This window comes from Theropithecus gelada, chromosome 16, assembly GCF_003255815.1.
Source record: "Theropithecus gelada isolate Dixy chromosome 16, Tgel_1.0, whole genome shotgun sequence".
In the NCBI taxonomy this organism is placed as follows: Eukaryota; Metazoa; Chordata; class Mammalia; order Primates; family Cercopithecidae; genus Theropithecus; species Theropithecus gelada.
The window spans coordinates 72,350,443-72,362,928 of NC_037684.1; the positions used below are offsets into that span (position 1 = coordinate 72,350,443).

At 57.3% G+C, this 12,486-nt stretch overlaps 1 protein-coding gene across 2 annotated transcripts in view; it reads right to left on the reverse strand.

Annotated features, from left to right (window-relative positions):
* KCNJ12 (potassium voltage-gated channel subfamily J member 12) overlaps positions 1-12,486 on the reverse strand; it is a 42,866-nt gene that overhangs the window by 12,622 nt on the left and 17,758 nt on the right. Inside the window, exon 1 of one of the 2 annotated variants that reach the window (XM_025363720.1) lies at positions 1,695-1,886. The exons of the other annotated variant lie outside the window; for it this stretch is intronic. The gene's annotated coding sequence lies outside the window, so the exon portion shown is untranslated. Of the gene's footprint in view, positions 1-1,694; positions 1,887-12,486 lie in introns of those variants that run through there. 2 annotated transcript variants of the gene reach the window in all.

Sequence of the window (12,486 nt, forward strand, 5' to 3'; positions counted from 1 at the left end):
ACACATCCTGCATGGTCCCTGCAATCCCCAAGATGCAATTTCCCCACCTGTCAAAGGGGTACCCTGCCTTCCTATCCAGTGTGCTGTGAGAATCAGAGAAGAGGATGGTGGGAAGGGGCTCTGAGGATCTCCAAGGTAAGCCACGTGACATGCAGCTCACCTCCCCACCACCCAGCCAGGGAATTCATGGGGCCTGCCCTTTCCAAGGTTACAGCCAAGGCTGGTTTGTCACACTGGTTTTTCTAGCTGGGATTAAGCAAAGCGTTGGTGAGTCATCCCCACCTCATCAGCCTCCTGGGACAGGTGACAGTGGTTTAGAGGCACATAGACCTAGATTCAAATCCAAGCTCTGCCCCTCATAAGTTGTGTGACCTTGGGTGAGTCACTTCTCCTCTCTCAGCTTGTTCTGAGAGGGGATGGCCTGCCTGGTCTCTAGTGGCCCTTCAGTCCCTCTTCATCCTCCAAGTCCCCCAGTCCCCAGCCCCTGCTTCCCCCTCCCTCATCATCCTGGGAGCAGATGCCACAGGCCCACACTTTGCCTCTCTCAGTCATTCCACTCTCAAAACTGATGGGGACACAGAGGTTCAGAGATGGATGGGTGGATGGACGGACAGGTGGATGAGCTGCAGAGGTTCAGAGAGGTTCTGTCACAAGCCAACGTCACACAGCTGGGAACCTCCATGGCAGGGACTTGGGTCCATGCCCTTCCTCGAGTGGGCCAACACTGTGCCTGGCCCTGCATACTCGGCAGCTGGCTGCAGTCATCCCGACACTCACAGCCCTGCCTTGGAGAGGGACAATTCTCCCCTCTGGGCAGATAGGGAAACTGAGGCTGAGAGAAGCTAAGTCACCTGCCCAGTCACCTGGAGCTGGAACTCTGAGCAGTGAAGGTGGATGTTGCCACAGGGCCATGGGAAGCCAGGCAGGGGTGGGGGCCAGAAGCGTGGGGAGCAGCCTCTCCCCACATCCTGCTGGTCACCTGGCCTGTACCAGGCTCTCCCAACCTCGTCCCTCACTCCCTACGACCTGGAAGGGGCATTCCCCAGACCACAAGTCCAGCTGGATTTGTTCTTATCTAGGAGGAAGGCAAAATTAGATCTACTCTACACAGTGGGTACTGAGACATGAGACAGAGAAGCGACCTGCTGAAGCCACAGGGCAGGGCAGGACCCTGTAAACAGGAGCCAGCCTTCCAGACGCCCCGGCCAGAGCTCCCACCACCTGCAGGGGCCACGGCAGCCGCCACGTGAGCTCACCCCGCCAAGTGTAAGTCCCACTAATGTTTCCCGGGGTTATGGTCACAATCCTGGATGGGGAGGTGCGCTGCGGGGGCACTGCTTCTCCATGACCATGACTGAGGGCCAACAGGCCGGGCTGGCCCACAGCCTCCCGCAGGGAAGGGCAGGGCCTGGGCTGAGGCTGGGGCTGAAACTGCCCACGGAACAGGGCAAGGCACTTCCCCTTCCTGAGGCTCAGCTTCCCCTGAAAAACGAGGCTGGTGACGCCTGCCAGGCCTCCCAGAGGATGTGCCATGAAATTGAAGGCGGTGACGAAGGTGCAGGCCAGGCACTGGGCCTGGTCCCAGCGGGTCTCTGGGAGGTGGCAGCTGTCACCCTCCCTGGAGGGGTCTGGCGGCCCCCCAGCTCACTGGGGCCTGAGACTCCTCATCTGCAAAATGAGGAGACCCCACACACCTCAGGACACTGTCCTGAGGGTAAGCCATGCCCTGGCTTCGGTGTCTGGCCCGCGGAGACTGTGCAGCCGTGTGGGTCCTGCAGGTGTTCACTGTGACGGGGGTTCCTGACACCACGCGGGCACCGAGAGCAGAAACAGGCTTCCCAACCGGAAGGAAAGCTGGCTGTGCCCAAGCCTCCCTGTGGCCTGCTGGATGTCCTCAAAAACCCCCCGGGCCCGCAAGGAACCACAAGACACACAAGCCCCCAGGGCAGGATCTGCCTCGCTGCTCCACGCCCAAGATGTGCCCGGACCACAGAGGATGCTCAGAAAGTGGAAGCTGCAGGAACCTTGAGTGACACTGACCCCTTAGGCCCCTCACATTCTTTGGCATAAAGATGGGGGCTGGACATATCGACCCCAAGAAGAAGCTGCACCAAGTGGCCAGAAAAGGCAGATGTCCACCCTTGAGCCCTGAGGTGAGGCCGGGTCAGAAGATTCTGGCCCCACAGGGTGGACGACAGTCACACCAAACACCAGGGAATGTTTCTGACGGTATTTTTATCTTGAGAACATCCTTCTTCACAGAGGGTGGGGGCAGGAGGGAGAGAGGATGTCCTTGGCCCCAGGCCCCTGGGAGAAGCAGAGAGCAGAGGCCCCGCAGCAGCGCCCTCTGCTGGGGTGGCCATCGCAGACACTGCCCCCGGGCTCCGGTAAGTCCCAGGAACAGGGGAGACCTGGAGGGTCTTGGGGTCCTCCTGGAACTCCTGGTTCTGCCCCAACTTGCTGTGTGACCTGGGGCAGGGCTCTGTCCCTCTCTGGGTCTCCCTCTTCAAGTCCTCACTGGGCACCAAGGACTTGAAGAGGAAGCACTGGGAGCCTGCCTTCATGGGACACCCTGCCTCACAGGGCAGACGGTGAGAAGTCAGCAGTCACAACTCACTGGGCCCTCAGGAGCCCAGGGGAGGTGTCTAACCCAGTGGCAGGAGGGGTGCTTCCCAGAGGAGTATCTGCCAGTGGGGAGGCAGCAGCAAGCAGCAGGGGAGAGAACCCCGCCTGAGACCAACCGTAGCACAATGACACAGCTAAGAGCAGCTCAGGTCACCCTGGGGTGTCGTGGGGAGCACCAGAGTCCTGCAGTCTTGGTGCAGATTCCAGCTCCATTCTCCAGGCACTGAGCCTTGGGCAAGGCCCTTCCTGACTGTCTGCAAACCAGGGGGCTGGCCCAGCTACCCCACAGAAGCCCTGCCAGCCCTCCATTCCAGGATCTAAACTATTCGGGGTTTGTGGGGAAGGTGCCAAGAGATGGGCACAGCCTTGACACCGTCCTATCAGGGAAGCTCAGCGTGTGCAGGCACAGAGGCCGAGGCAACCCAGGAGTCCTCGGATGTCATATTAATGAGCCCAGACTTGATCCCAAAGGTAATGGGGAGCCCAAGGGCCATAAAAGAGCTTGAAACTGTAAGAGTTCTGGGGCAACAAGGCATGAATTCAAATCCTGTCTCCATCCCTTCCTGTGTGGCCTTAGGCGAGCCACATAACCTCTCTGAACTGCAGTTTTCTCACCTGTAAAATGGAACTAATTGTAGCACCTATCTCATTGGGTTTTCATGAGTGAATACACGGAGACTGGCCAGCTGGGAGCTCCCTGTCTGCCCCCGCTCTCCCCTCATCACAGCTATGAGCCTCTGCCTCACCCTGCAGAGTCACAGGCCCCTTTGGGGCCTCAGCTGGACCCCACTCCAGGCAAGAAGGAATGATGGGCAGGAACCCCAGCGGGAGGCACAGGTCAGCAAAGGTACCCTGGCTTCTGATGTTCATACAGCTGTAAATTTTCCAGCTTCAACTTAATTTGAGTCTCAGACATGTCCTGAGCAGCCAGCATGTGCACAGGAGAGCAAGGACCCCAGGTAAGGACACAAGAAACATCCTGGGACCAGAAAGACCACCAAAGGAAAGGCTGGGAAATTTGCCTACGTAAAAATATGTATGATGTTGTCAAAACAAATCATAAGTAAAATAAAAGATAAATAATAAGTGTTTGTTATTAAAAAGAACCCATGTGCTTAATATATAAAGAATTCTTATAAATCAAAAGAAGAAAGGACATAGTAGGAATGAGCAGAGAGCTAGGGTTGGGCTTCCAATGTCTGTGGAATGTCCCACACCTCAGCCTGAACTGTCCCCTCACCATGAAATGCCTTTCTCTGTCTCTCAGAATGCAATGCATCCTCCAAGCTCAAAGGCTGCCTCCTCCATGAAGCCTTCCAAGATTTCCCCAAGTCCCTTGCTCCTCCATGAGTACTCCTAGCGTGTTTCTTGAGCCCCTAAGACCCAGTACTTGGCTTCTGCTCACTGCATCAGAGACGTCCCAGGTGAGGTGGCCCAAGCTTCTTTGAGAGAAGGAAATGAGGTGCAGAGAGGAGCCATGCCCAAGGTCACCAGGCTGAGCCGGAGCTGGGCCTAGCACCCAGGTGTCCTGCGTCAGTCCCTCTGTACTCCAGCCACCAACCCTGCAGTGAGCCCTCCAAGCCTGTCTTGCTCCCAGCAAGGAAGTCCCCAGCTTGGGAGGTACATTGATCTATTCACAAAGGGCCAGCCAGGATGAGGGCCTCAGCCCCCCCATAACCTGACTGCTCTCTGTAGGGGAGCACATGACAGTTGCTTCCTTAGCTTCCTTCTTTTGGTTCCCTATTTTGTAAATCTGGCCTTATTTCAAGTACAGAAGATTCCCTGGGAGGACCTGACAGACTCTTAGGGCTCTGGGGTTCACCCTACCATGGGCAGGAGGCTGACCTCAGAGATGTGGAGCCCAGGAAGACAGGGTAGTGCTTTCCAGAAAGTCTATCGCTCTGCCCCAGGCCCCATCTACAGCTCAGATCATGAGCGCAACATGGCCTGGCTCTGCTGCCAGAATCACACTCAGCATTGACTCACTCGCTCAGCGGCGTCTGCCCAGCCTCTACTATGCGCTGACATCGTGCTTGGGGGCCCACCTGCTGCTGGGGCAAGACAAACCAAAAAAAAAAAAAAAAAAAAAAAAAAAGGCTGGGGAAAAAAAAAGAAATTGAGTAAATCCAGAGACGGGTGGAGACTATTCCAGAGGTCAGGGCAGACTGTCTGAGGAGGTGACATCTGATGGAGAGCTGGTGAGAAGAGAATGAGGGAAGAGGGTACTCCTTGAAGGGGGAACTGTAGCCACAAAGGCCTTGAGGCTGAGGCCGGGGAAGGGCAGTGGGGCTGGAGCCGAGTGTGCCAGGGAGGTGGGGGAAAGGGAGGCAGGGACAGCAGATGGATGGCGAGACAGAGGCACACAGCTCAGAAAGGGAGCGGACTTGGCCGAGGACGCACAGGTTGCTGGACAGATGGGAGCACCTCTTCATCGACGGCGCTCAGAGGAAAGCCTTCCCATCCCTTGCCTCGCCACATGCCAGACGCTACCCAAGGCCCTCTCTTCCCCATTCTCCCTCAAACTCCTATGCATCCTTCAACACCCATTTCCAAGCCCATCCTTTGTGCTTCCCTCTGTCTTGGACCAGACCATGCTGGGTACAGCCTGTATTTCTGAGTCCACCAGGCCAAGGGTCTCCTGAGGGTAGAACATGGGTCTGACTGTGTTGAGGGGCCTCAGCACAGAACCTGGTCCCTCGGGGAAGTTAAGGGATTGGGAACTAGGATTCCGTCCCTGGGCTCCAAGAGTGCACTCCTTAAAGTCTGCATCACAAGACGCCAGGCAGCGCTGTAGCCCACCCAAGACCACTCCAGGTTCAGCACACCACGGGACCGCCCCTGTCCCTGTCCCCTCTGGGGGGACCGCCCCTGCCCCTGTCCCCTTAGTTTCCCCATTTGTCAGATGAGAGGCCCCAAAGCTTGGGAACAGGGCGTCTCCACCTTCCTCCCTTATGAACTGCTCACAGCAGGGTGGTCCCTGCAGGGGGAAAGCATGGCTGTCACTCTGACCCCTGCTGAGCTCTGAGCTCGGCCCACAGGGCAGGAAATGTCAGCTTTCTGCCAGGCCAGCAGGAGGGTTCCAGCTGAGCCTGGGGGTGATGGGAGATCCTCTCTGCTCTATGGCCTTGCTGGGGGGACTCACAATGCCTGACCTGGGCACTTTACCCACATCAGCCAGGTGTGGGGGCCTGGGGATGCAGCTGACCCCGACCACCTCTCCCCCACCACGGCTGGGACACTAAAGCTCAAGTCACAGTCAGGATGCCTGCCTTGGTCCTCAGACCCACAGAAGGGTGCCCAAAGACCCTGGAGGCAAGGCAAGGGGGCTGGGCAAAGCAGAGGCAGCCTTTGCAGTCCCCGAGACAGTGGAGCAGGTTCCCGGAGGTCCTGCCGCAGGGTCCAAGGACAGAAGCCAGGGTTTTGTGAACTCGATGGAGGAAAAATCATCAACTTCCCTGCCTTCAACCTCTCTGTGAAATGTATGTTGGACACACCGAGCCCAGGCTGCCCCCAGGCCCTATAACAATGCAGACTGCTGGAGCTGCACGGCTCTGCTCCCCGCTCCCACGGAGTTGGTAGGACGGCTGCCGCCAGGTCTTGCTAGTTAAGGCGCTCATATGCAACAGCATGCTAATTACTAGATCACACATCTTAAAATAATGTTTTGATAAGTACTGCAACACTTACTTCTAGTTTCCTCTGTAACCCTATATGGGCTCTCTCTTGCATTCAAAAGTGTTATTCTGAGAAAGAGGAGGTCAAAGGCATACCTAGCACACGAACAGCTCAGCACGCTGATCTGACGGAGAAGGGCGGAGCATCTGGCAGCTCAGGGCCAGGGCCTTGTCGGGAAAGGACAGGGCAGCCTGACCCCTCGCCCACCCACCCAGCCACTTGTTCATTACCCGTTTATTCCACAACCAAGTCTCTCCTGATCACCAAACCCTTTTGAGGCTCTCTGTGGGGTGTAGCATGAAAAAGGGGGTCAGCCCTGCGCCTGGCTCCTCACAGATCGGGGGAGACAGACATCCCGGGAGAAACTGGAGAAACACAGCAGATTCCGGCTGCAGGAGGGGCTGTGTGACCACCCGGGAGGAGGGACTTGAGGCCGGCTGAGGGGCAGTAGGGCTGCAAACAGGAGCAGGGCCCCCGGCCCAGGACACAAGGCAGGGTGTGAGGAGACAGGAGGGAGGGGCAGGGAAATGAGCTCTGAGGGGACAGGGCTGGGGCAGGCCGCTCAGAGGCCAGGAGCTTGCTCCCCACCCCCAGGTCGCCTCTGCATGTGCAGCCCACCCAGGTGGGGTGGGGAGCCCTTCAGGCCACAGGGAAGGGTCTGGACAGCATCGGCTGCACTTCTTCCTGCACTTCCTCTAGTACTAGGTAGCAGGTGGCTCTGCATGGCCTCATTTCACAGTGAGGAGACTCAGGCACCCCACAGCTAGACGGTAGCGAGCAGGGCCCCACAGAGGCTGTTCTGACCCCATGCCGCCTTGCACGGACCTCTTACTGCCACACACGCTTTCCAACCCCAGTAAACTGGGACTGCGCAACTGCTGTGCGTCAGGAACACCCGTCACTGTGACACATGCCACTTCCATTCACACCAGTTTCTTTTGATAGAGGCAAGAAACTGGGGCTCGGATAGGGTGAGTTCCGTGCCCAGGGACACGCAGCCAGTCCATGGCAAAGCTAGGATAGAAATTCAGGACTTCCAGGGCTGGGGAAATAGAGACCTAGGACTTGACCATGCACGTTGGCCCTGGTGTCTCTAGGAGACACCACAGCCTCTCCAGGTACGGCTTGGACCACCTCCTCCAGGAAGCCTTCCCTGACTATGTGGTTCTTGCCTGCCTCTCTCCCATTCCTTTGGTGGCAGCTAATTGATGATGTGAGGAGGCAGGGGCTGTGGGAGTGGTGGGGTAGGGCCCTGGTGCCTGGCCCCTGTTTGGTCCCTGCTGTGCTGTGTTGACCTGGAGCTACGGTCTTTCTCTGAGCTGGGTTCCAGCAGGACATTTGTCCCAGAGCAGAGGTGTGACCAGCAATGTCTGCTCAGAATGCAGGTGGGTGGCTCATGCCTGGAGCAGGAAGAAAGGACCTACTTTGTGCATCTCTTGACAACCCCAAGAGACATGGCCAGGGACTATCCTTGCCCCAAGAGGAAGAAATAAGCTCAGAGAGGGAATCCAGAGCCCCAAGGTCACACGGTCGGCCAGCATCTGGGGGCCAGGCGTCCTGGAAAGGGCACATGCACCCAGTCACTGGGGTGCAGGGCCAGAAGCGGGCATGGGGGACGCCAGCTTCGCTCCATGGGATCTGAAGATGAATGCAGCTGCTGCCACCTCCAGCCTCCTGCCACATCTGCAGGGCTTGGGGTGGGTAGTGCAGCAATGGTGAGCAGGTGCACAAATTCTCACTTCCTAGGGTGGGTCCCAGCTCCTGCCAGGGCTCCACCCCCAAGGCACACCTTTATGGATTCATCCTTACCTCAGTTTCCACATCTGTGGAATGGGTCTAATCATTCCGCCTCCCTGGTCCAGCAGACGTTAGTCTATGCACAGTACCCAGAACAGGTCCAGCACACAGTGCTATGTGCTATGCACACTACACACTACGTGATACATGCTAGCATATGCCTGCTCTCACCACCACAGCTCTGTAAACGCATTTTTGCTGGCAACATGTCACATGTGTACACAGGTACACGACCTGTGGTAAGGGTGTGTTCTATTCTAGTCCTTTCCCCAGAAACAGATCTTGAGTCAAGGATGTGGGAGTAGGGAGTTTACTTTGGAGGTGACACCAGGAAGCACCAGGAAGGGAGTGGGGACTTGAGATGCGGACAGGACGGCAGCCAAAAATGATTGCATAGATGAGCAGGTCACCACTGAGGATACCTGGGCTCCAGCCTCCTGGGCACAGAACACACCTCAGAGTTATCCCCAGCAAGGAAGCCCAGTGGAGGGATGGCCCAGCATGCTGCGGGCAGTGGGGGCCGTAGAGGTCTGGCCTGGCGTTGGGATGCTGCTGGCCACGGGGGCTGCCAGGCGGGGGAGGATGCGTTCATTCCCTCGGCTGCACATGCAGGAGGCTCCAGTGGCCAGAAGAGGCACTGGGCAGGGCCTCGGGTGCCAGAGAAGTATGGGGTATAACCAGGGAGCTCCTGCATGGGCACATATGGGTGTGTGCAGTCCACCTCCGTGTGCCTCCAGGGTGCACACAGACTCAGGCCTGCATCCTTCCTCAAATGATGAATCCATGCCCACATTTGTGTGGGGCTATAGACCCGGGGGTCTCTGCGTGTCTGCTCTTGTACACACATGTACATAGGCGTGGACACACACACACACACGTCCAGGGCTATGTCCCTCGCCCAGCCCTGGCAGTGGCCGCAGGGTGGCAGGGATGGTCTGGTCACCTTGGCAACGGGGCAGGAGCAGCTAAGTCTGGGACAGCCTTGGTTCAAAGGCAAAAAACCAAACCGAACCACTGAGCACAAAGAGGCCGAAAGAAGAAAAGGAGAAGGGCGGGGTGGGAGGGGGCAAGTCTTGGCCCCCAGGCTCTGCTCCTGGTTCACCTGCCAATCCCTGCTGTGCCCTGTGTCAGTCCCAGCTGAGGGCTGCCGGCGGCGCTGGAGGGGGCGGGGCAGAGTGTGAGGCCCTGAGTCAGGCCGCACTGGCTGAGTCCTCCGGCTTGGGGTCCTTTCCCAGAGTCGTAGGGGGAAGGCATCCCAGACATCAGGCACTCTGCAAACCAGTGGACTCTGGGCCACACCCTCACAAAGTCATCCTCTCTGGACAATTAACGCACTAATTGCACACACTGCCCATGGCCAGTGCATTAGCCCAGCTCCCACGATGATTTATTCAGGAGCTCCCATCTCCTTCCCGTCCCCAGGCCAGCTCATCAGCCTCTGCCGGGCGGGGAGGACGACCCACAGACGCTTCCCTAGCCTTGCTCGAAAACATCGCGTGCTATTTATATTTCATCAGACAAGAGTGCACGGGGATGAAACTGCCGGTGATCCGCTCCCCACAGGCAGCCGGGCGCTGAAGCCCCACACGGCAGCGATCTCAGGCAGGAGAAGCTGAGGCCTCCTGCATTCTTTGGGGTGGCCCTTGCTCAAGAGCCTGCGGCAGGAGCTGTGATTGCAGCTACAGGGATGCTACCTTGACTACCTCACTGCGCCCCGAGAAAGCTCTGCAGGGAAGAGTCTGCTATTATCCCCATTGGGCAGATGAGCAAACTAAGCTTCAGAGAAGCGAAGTTTCTTACCCAAGGCCAAACAGCCTATAAGAGGCAGAGCTGGGGAACAAGCCCACGCCTTTACTGTCAAGCATCTGGCCTCCCAAATTCAGTCCCTGAGCATCCCTATGAGGATCTCTGTTTTACAGATGAGGAAACTGAGGCCCAGAGAGCTAAACGGACTTGCCCTGGGTCACACAGCTGGGAATGGAGGCCAGGCAGATGACCGTGATGGACAGTGTGCTCCAATCTGTGCCCTGTGAGACCCCCTTGAACTATGACCCCTGGCCAGAGCCTCCCAAACACCTGCGTGCATCCAGGAAGCCTCCCTGGGAGGCTCTGCGCAGTCCATGCCCACGGCTGCCTGAGGCCATAGCCACGGTGGGCCACGAACCTGATGCCTACCCACCCCCAGACGCTGGGTGGAGGCTCAGCTTGGCCGGCTCTAGTGACTCCAGGGGTCCAGTGGTTAGGACAGTGATCACTGTGAAGAGCCCTTGAATCATATCCTCTTGTCATCATCCTCACAGAGAAAGGGCCCCTCACCCCAACAGGGATGGCCCTCCCCATCAATCGGGGCTGATATCCACCCCCGGCATCCCATAACCGCTGGTTTCTAAGACTGGTACGTACTAAGCTGGCTAGAACCCCAGCCAGGCACGGGGATGTCTCTGAGCCTCGGTGTCCTCATTTGTAACATGGGCACTGATAGCTCCTTGGAGGACTGGGATGGGCATGCCAGGGCTCGCTGCCCGGCACAGACCTGTGCACAGCAAGCACCAGGCAGGCAGAAGCTGTGGCCATCATCAACATCATCCACAAAGCAGGAGCAGGCCTCTGCAGCGAGCTAGCTCTGTGACTCCCTGGCTATGTCATCTCAGATTCCTGGCTGCCCCTCTCTGAGCCTCAGTTTCCCCGCCTGTTAGCTGAGGATTTCTCAAGGTTGTAGGAAGAACAAGGAGTCCAGGTGCATGTAGCATTCAGCTCTAGCCTCAGCAAGTTCTCGAGAGCCCAGCCAGCCCCTCACCCCCATTCCAATCCCAAGGCCAGGCAGCTGGCACCTTGGAATGACCCCTGGCCCCTGTCTGCTCCCAGGGGCCCAGGGCAGCCACCAAAACAAGCCTGGCAGGGACCCAGGTACAGCAGGGCTGTGGCCCAGCCGAGAGGCCTGAGGACATCCTGGGCTGGCTGCAGAGGCTCAGAGCCCAGAGAGGGCAGGCCACGCCTGAGCCACACAGCAGGGCAGGCAGGGCAGAGCAGGACATGCTCTGGAAACGGCCCTGCCCACCAAGCAGAGGGGCTCCAGCCACTCCTCTGCCTCAGCTGAACCCCAAATACTCTTCCCTTCTCCCCAGGCCAGTGCACAGCCTCTATCTGACCTCTGTCACTCAGTCGTGGTGAGACCTTGGGCAGGTCATTTCACCTCTCTGGCATCAGTATTCCTATCTGTAACATGGGGGCGATATGATGTAATTGTCATGAGGATTAATGACTTCATAAAGAGCGTAGAGCCATGCTTGGCATAGAGAAATATTATATTTATATCACCATCCCTGTTATCATCACGTCCATTATTTCCTTTTTTTTTTAGAAAAAGTCTCGCTCTGTCGCCCAGGCTGGAGTGTAGTGGCGCGATCTTGGCTCACTGCAACCTCCGCGTCCTGGGTTCAAGCGAGTTTCATGCCTCAGCCTCCCAGAGGCAGGTGCCACCACGCCTGGCTAATTTTTGTATTTTTAGTAGAGACGAGGTTTTGCCACGTCAGCCAGGTTGCTCTCGAAATCCTGGCCTCAAGTGATCCACCCGTTTCGGCCTCCCAAAATGCTGGGATTACAGGCATGAGTCACTGTGCACTGTCTTTTTTTTTTTTAAGACAGGATCTTGCTCTGTCGCCTAGGCTGGAGTACAGTGGCTTGATCAGAGCTCACTGTAGCCTTGAACTCCTGGGCTCAGGTGATCCTCCTTCCTCAGCCTCCCAGGTCGCTAGGACTACAGGTGTGCTCCAGCAAATCCAGCTAATGTTTCATTTTTGTAGAGATGGGTCTCACTATGTTGCCCAGGCTGGACTCGAACATCTGGCCTCAAGCAATCCTCCTGCCTCAGCCTTCCAAAGTGCTGGGATTACAGGTGTGAGCCACCTTGCCCAGGTGTCATCAACACTTCTGTGCCAGGCACTGGGTTGACGCAGGACATAGCCCATGGATCCCATGTGGTCACGGTCTGTGTCCAGACCTGCCACCCTCAGGGGTCCCTTAGCACTTCCAGGGACCCGCTTGCTGTGGCCCCAGCAGGGCCTGGAAAGAATTTCTGGAAATAAGATGAGCAATTTCTAATGGTTTATCCCTGGCAACACTGAACTCCCAGCAGTTCCCACCTCCAACGCCTCATGCCAGGCTGGTCCCCTCCCCGGGTGCCTATGCCAGGGTTTCTTTCCGCCACATCCCTGACCACACCAGGCAGTCTCTGTCTTCACCTTCCCCACCCTCAGCCTCAACTTAAGCCTCTAGTCCTCATTCATCTCCAGAATCAGTGCATCCCCCAGCACAGGGCAGGCACAGAGCCGGGGACCTGTGTCTGTTTCCAGAACAGTGATCTATAATGAGAGCTCAGGATGATTGAAC